Here is a 7,284-nt window from a genome sequence, read left to right on the forward strand (position 1 = left end):
GATCGCATTGCTGCAATCTTGCCTACTGCACACAGAGACCATTTTTCCTATAACTGCTACAAAACTGATGAAATGATAGCTTTTGCAAAGATTTTCCAAGTCCTGGGTACAATCACAGTACTAACTTGTTTTTTTACAGAACTCAAGACAGATCTGTTGACCTTATACACAGAGGCAATAGTACTGCAGTACTAAGAAGCTGTGGAAATCATGCCTCAGCCAAAAGCATTCATTTTGGATAGTGAGGTGAAACTACTGCCACTTATGGTTTATACTGTGCAAGCTGTTACAAAACTTGGTCACCTTCAGGCTTGCAATTCTGGGATCTTAGACCATAAGCCTCTTTGGCCAGAGGCTGTGCCTGCCTCAGATTATACTGTGCCCTGAATTTTGTGTTTTCTAATGCTGACTGAGGCTTATTGAACAGAGCTGCATGAACAACAGACCTCAAATAGCTGGCTTTCCAGTTAATAGACAGAGTGAAAGCTATTTTTGTTTTGTTTTTTTAAATAAAAAAAATGCAGTTTCAAACTAAACATAAAGTGATATATTTGAGGGCTTTTAATTGTTCATTTGACCCCTTTTTATTATAGTGTCAATATTTGAAAGAAAAGTGTTGTTTTGCAATAAAAATTTCAAGCATTTTGTTTTGAATCAAAACTCATAGGTGGTCTGTTAACATATGCCACTTACGGGCTAGGGCAGTGGTGGGTAATTATTTTACCTGGAGGGCCACTTAATACATTTTGGTGAGCTGTCGAGAGCTGCAATGGTATCCCCACCCTTTCACAGGTGCCACACCCCCTAGTCACACTCTTGGGACCAGAAATCCAGCCCCTGACCTTTGCCACTGGAAGTCCCTGCCCTTGCCCCAGAAATACCCCTTTTGGTGGGGGCAGTGGGGGGGGGGGTTGTCATCTTAGAACTGGAAAAAAAAACAAGTCATATTTGACTTTTAGTATATCTACTATATTTTAATTTTACTTCAGAAAATATTTTTGACCTGATTTGTGTGTGTTTGCTTAGTATATATAGAGACAATTGCATAATAGCTTGAAAATAATAAAGTCTTCCTCTTACATATTGTGTGTGTGATGGGGTGTAGATGTACGTATATGTGGGAGGTATCTGGGGTTTGTGGTATGTGAGGGAGGATAGGGGTGGTGTGGGGACCCCTACTTACTCCCTCTCCCCCCTCCAACACACAGCCCCCTGGCTATATTTTGGTCAGACCTGAGCTATGGGCTCCAAACCCCAGTCCTCACCCCTCCTGGGAGGAAAGCAGAATGCTTTGATCCACCTCCTTTCCATCCCTCCCCCACATTTCTTTCTTTTGAATAAAGTTTCACCAAGTTCAGTATGTCCAAGAGGTGACTGCGATGCCCCCCTAGTGGCTGTTCAGCCCTTGCCAACTTTGCTCCCCTTCAGGCCCTTTCCTTGTTACTCTTCTGCCACACCTTGATGTTAATGATTTCTGGTGAAAGAGACACTGCCCCAAGATTTCCCCAAGCCTGGTCTTACTCTTATGACCACAGGTGCTCATGGTCATTGACTTAAGGGTTAACTTCATGGGCTCTATACTTCCCAATACCCACTCCCAAGCCTCACAGGTTATTTGCTAACATATACCGCTCATGGACTATAGGCTCCAAGCCCCAGTCCTCATCCCTCCTGGGTTCAAGACCTCCAAGCTCTTTAGCCCTTCTGACACCAACTTTTCTATAGGCTTGGGCCTTTTGGCTCCATACTTTGCCCTCTGGGAGGCCCCAGGCATGGGAGCTTCCCTCAATTCACCCTAGTCACCCCCTGGGTACCGGATCCTCCTAGTCCCCTCCAGGCACTGGACCTTCTCATGATATGCTTTAGTTTGCCCTGGACACTGGACCTTCCTGGTGTCCTCCCCACCCCCAAAGGCACCAGACTTTCTCCCAAGTACCTAGTACTTCCTGGGCTCAAGCTCTCTCTCTGTAGGCCTCGGGGCTATCTCTTCCAAGTCCCACTCTGGCCCTGGACTCTGTCTCACTATGGACTCAAGCTCTCTCCCTCTTGGCGCCATGCCCTCTGTTCTTCTGGCCCCACTCTCTCTTGTTGTACCAAATGGGGCCCCTTCCACAACCACCAGGCATCGTTTACCACCAGCTCTCTCAGGCCATTGTCTCCCTTCCAAGGCCTGTTCTGCCCCTCTCAGGTGCTGGGACCCTGGTCCTTGATCCCATGCCTGTTTCTTCCAAGGGTATGGGCTCACATACTCCTGGTCCTGGACTCAGTACTGCCTGGCCTCCGCTCAGATGAAAAGGTAGGAACTCCTTTCTCTTCCTGTGGCTCCTGGGACTAAACTGCCTGAGCAGCTAAGACCCTGGGTTTATATAGTTCAAGTCCAGCCCTGGTCAGGTGACTCCCTGATTGGCTCCCATCACCACCTGCAGGCTGCTTTCCAGGCAGTCCTTTCCTCTTAAAGTGACGGGTGCCCTAAGTGCCCTATCACATTCAGCTTGTGTTCACAAACAGTTTTCGTCTTCTCCAAACAACATTTTCTAGCACATGAGCTATTTGCCAGTGCCTTGTCCTGCCCCCCTCCCCCTCATTACTTCAACAAAAGCCCAATAATCGAAGTAACCTCTCCCTAGCCTACTAATGACATATGTAACATTCGCAGGCACCAACCCTGATCATCATGTACTCTATGATCCCTGGGACCTGCTGTGGCTGCATGAATGAGAATCAGGCCCATTCACTATGAGACTGTGAGAATGGAGTAACATAACAGATACTTCATTATTAGAACAAAAAGGGACACAAATTCCTGTTTCTGTCTCACAACAGGTGGCCAATTCTATGAAATTTGATACCAAAGTTTGTTTCCACAGTCCTTGAATTATCTCTGTTCTTTTCTGTTGTTTTTTCATAAAGTTTTAATAGAAACTCTGTAAATGTAGGCTCAGTTTAATTATTTCCTTGGCCATCCCTCTTTTAACAGTTGGCTGTTATCTCTTCAAAACAAGCAAGCTAACAACGCACATCACCTCCTTACACTGAACCTGGAGCAGAGGCAGATTCTGAGGACAGATGCTACAATGATCAGCTTATGACAAAAAAAAAAAAAAAAAAATCAACCGGGATTTTCATGCTGGCCTTCTATTAATCTCTCTAGTATCAACCTGCTACCAAAATTTCCCTCTTGAAAAATGGTGCACTCCATCCACTCTCAATTTTTGTTGGGTGCCTGGAAGAAATGATTTGGGAACATGAGAGTGAAGAACGGTGCAAGGAAGGGAAGCAGCAGGGACCAGGTTTTGATTTTTGAATGGCATTATCCTGTGGCAGGGCACGTTTGGTGCATGACACTCTAAGGGGCTTCAATAGGCTGTGGAGTAGGCGGCCCATGTGGTCAGGCCCAATTAGGCAGTCACAGGACTGCAAGAGGGCCTCTGGATTGGAGGAGGGATGAGCAGCCTCAGTATAAGCCCAGGCCCTAGGAGCTGATCTGGCAGTTACATCTAGGGAGCCAGAGGGACAACATTGCTCAGTTTACAGCTCCCAAAACAACTGGAGCAGAGGGTAGGAGCTACAGGAATGGAGAAGGTTCCTGGTCCTGGGGCATGACCTAAAACTACACCCTGATGGGGTTGGATGGTATGGTGAGGCTGCCTGTGGCAGGGGAGTCTCCAGGAAATGCCACACCAGTGCCTTCCCTAGTGAAAGGTGAGGATGGGGCAGCAGAAAGCCTCATTTCCCACTACTTTGTGGGTGACCCTATAGAGGATAAACGCCCAGGAAGCACAACCTGAAAGTCACTAGGCTTAGGTAACAAACCATGGGGCCAGCAGGGCCCGAGACCCAAAATCTGAGAGTGAGGCTTGAGTAGCAACACAGGGGCCAGGAGGGCCCAAGACCCAACGCCTGAGAGAGTAGACCTAGGGGGAGGCCTGAATGAGTAAGGCCAAGGGGAAGGCTTGAAGATGAGTGAGGTCCAGGTATGTTGACAGACACCTGAGGCCTGAGTGGGCCATAGGCCAAGTTAGGGGTCCAGGCACATTGACAAAAACCTGAGGCTCAAGGGGCATAAGGCCCAGGAGCCCCAACACTGACAGACACCTGAGGCCCGAGGGGTATAAGGCCCAGTGAGGGGGTAGAGTATGAGAAGCAATGAGCCTAATGAGAGGCAAGGAGCCCAGAAAGGGGCAGAGTAGAGGTCCCTGAGAGACTCAGGCATGTCTAAGAGCACCTGAGGCCGAGTTAGTGCTGAAGCCTAGGCCAAGGTATGGCTGAGGATACCTAAAGCCACATTTGGGCCAGTGGCCAAGTAATGGGGCTGGAGGAGTTGAAGTGGTTTTGGATGCCATCTGCAAGGCATGGGACACAGTAAAGGGAAGGTTAGAGCCATGTATTAGTCCCTTGGCATCAGGACATTACATGGGCAGCCTCCTGCCTAGGAACAACTATTTAGTTACAATAAAGGCATTGCAGGTGAGTCAGGTGGGCGGGCTGCCCTAGACAGATGTGCAGGCCAACATTGTGACTAGCCTTGGGATGGCTCCTTGTCACATATCCATAGTAAAGCTTTGTTCCAGGACTGGAGTTCCTAGAAGGTGCTCCAGCAGAAATCCTGTGAACCCAGCAAGTGCATGGCTTTGGGACTGAAAAAAAGGCTCTGCATTTACCTAAAGTATGCATGCATCTGAATAAGTATAAACGGTGATCCTTAAATACATGGTGCTATCAGTGCTGTGGCACTAGCACCCTTGACATTCACTAACTCCCTTAATTTTCAAGGCTCCTAAAAACATGCTGCAGGGCTGCTATTAGAAACCTGGAAAATGAGGGGACAGAACAGCTCTGACACTCACTGAGCCCTGCCAATTTCAAGGCTTCTATTAATAGTCCTTGGAAAGCTCATTCCCCTTCTCCATTCCACCAAGTTATCCTGGAGTACCATTATGTTTGAAATCAAATAGTGGGACCCAAAAAGTACTATGCACTTAAGTGGCTTATGATATTATCCAATACATGGATAATCAATGTTTGCTATAACAAACAGCAAATCAAAGCTAGCATTCTGCTATTCCAATACCTGAGTTACCTGTTTCCTCAGGATACATGCAAGTGGAATACATTGTAATAAACAAACAATACGTATGCAGACTCTATGGGATGGGTTAATTGGTAGGCGCATAGCTGGGGTAGAAAAGCTGAATTAGTTGCAGTGTGATAGTTTTATTTCCTCGATTTTGGGAAGTTATGACACATACTGTATGCAGAAGATCTCTAACTGCTTCACAACAAAGGTGCATGCTCCCATCAAGCCAATGGTGAAAATGTCACTAGCTAACAGGAAGTAGATTATGGCCAAGTCAGGATTGTTTTGAATATCTGGCCAGAAGTGTCACAAGGGGAGCTGCTAGGTGCTCGATCTTATAGATATGGTACTTGAAGGGCCTTATCCCTTCCGTTTTGAAAGAGAGTCCTTGCCAAGGCTTGAAAGGCTCTATTATGTTTGCAGAGAGCAAAATACTTGAGTCATGGCCTGCCCTGCATTTCCAAGAGAAGAATTTTACCTCTGAAATCTGATCCAAGACTTCCTGAAGTTGAACTGGCAGTTTTCCCCATTAAGTGGCAAGCTGGCAAAGACTTCTGTTCACTTTGGTGAACCGTGGGTCAGGGTGTGTATGGAAGTGAATGAGAATTGATTTGACATTGCTAACAGGCTTGGTTGTTGACAAAGGAAGGTGTATTTGCAGGCAGAGATGACTGTGGCAGGGTGCTGGGCCCAGGGCAAATCAGCCTGTGGAGGGCCCGGATGTGGTGGCGGCGGTGGGAGGGCAAACAGGTGGCAAGCAGCTGGACGTGAAGCCAGCCTGGTTCTGCTGGGACCCCCAAAGTGTGAGGCCCAGGGCAATTGCCCCGATCTCCGCCCCCCCCCCCCGGGATGGCCCTGTTCGTAGGCCTCTCAAAGGGCTTCGGTCAGGAGTACCATTTTTGTCATAGTGCCTGCTCATGAGACTTACCCTGTGCACCAGTGCCGGCATGATAAAAGTCATAGCTTCCATTTTCCTAAACAGGAATCACTTGCTATGGAGAAATGAGAACACCCTATGGACTATCTCCATGGGACATGGTCTTTGGTCAGGATGAACAACTTGTGGCACATGTGTTGCAAGTGGTAAGGGCATCCTCTGTGTATAGCATGCAGCAGATAGGGCAGGAAGTAGAAAGCAGAGGAGTAGACCAGCCAGGGAGAAGAGTGGTAGGGGATAGAGAGCAGACTGGTGCATCAGGCAGAGGAAAGAGATCAGAGTGGCATTCAGAGATGGTGCAGGGCTATGTGGCATGCTGGCCAAAAAGACTGGTCCACACAGGTCTACAGTATCTAAAATAAACTCTTTATAAAGGATTCTAGAAACCAGGCTGTAATGGCTCCATCTATTGGGTGAAAATGTGAAACAATATAAAATCTACAAGAAAACCAAATTTCGACCAAAGCAGCATAGCAGCCCCAAAGCAGTTAATAGAAGCTACAGCTATGCTTTCCTGTATTTTTTCCTAATAACAACTTATATAAACAGGAAGGGGATTCAGACTTTACACACCGAGAGAGGCTGCATTTCAAGTGTCAATGCCACAAATCCCATGCAAGGGATATATGCCTTTTAGGATTTCCTTTTTCAGGAGCGCAGGGTATGCAGCAGGAAAGGAGCCTGATCCTCAACAGGATAAAAATGCAGATGAGGTCCCTCCTTTGAAAAACCCTGCAGGCTCATAATAATTAGCTGTGGTACATATACTGCCTTTCATGTCTGGGTTTAAGTTAAGAAACAGGCCAAGAGGCTTTTAAAAAGCACCTTCCCTGCTCTTCCCCCACTCTGAAGCTTTCTTTGCCCCCCTTTCAGTAGGATTTGCTTTGTCTGCCAGGATCATGATGTTTCCCTCCTTTGGTGCGAAGCCTGAAAGTAGGAACTCTGATGGACAGACCCATCCAAAAATGCAACAGCACGCAGAGGGGAGCAGCCAGGGGCTGATGCTCCAGGACAACTTCCCAAGGGAGCAGGGCCACAAATAAAGCGGGGGTCTAATTGCTCATCTCGGCCGTGTCTTCTCCTCCTCGGGGATGAGCTCGAGAGACGGGGATGGTGACACCTTGTCACCCCCGGGGGAGGACGAAAGGGAACCCCCCCCGCCTGCAGCCAGCCCTGCGCGCCGCTACACAGGGCAAGAGCTGCCGAAGTGACCCCCGGGCCCCCACCGGGCGAGGGGCGCATCCCTGCGCGCGGCGGGCGGGAGCTGAGC

The sequence above is a fragment of the Crocodylus porosus genome, unplaced genomic scaffold, assembly GCF_001723895.1.
Source record: "Crocodylus porosus isolate Cpor-Errol unplaced genomic scaffold, CroPor_comp1, whole genome shotgun sequence".
NCBI classification, from domain to species: Eukaryota; Metazoa; Chordata; order Crocodylia; family Crocodylidae; genus Crocodylus; species Crocodylus porosus.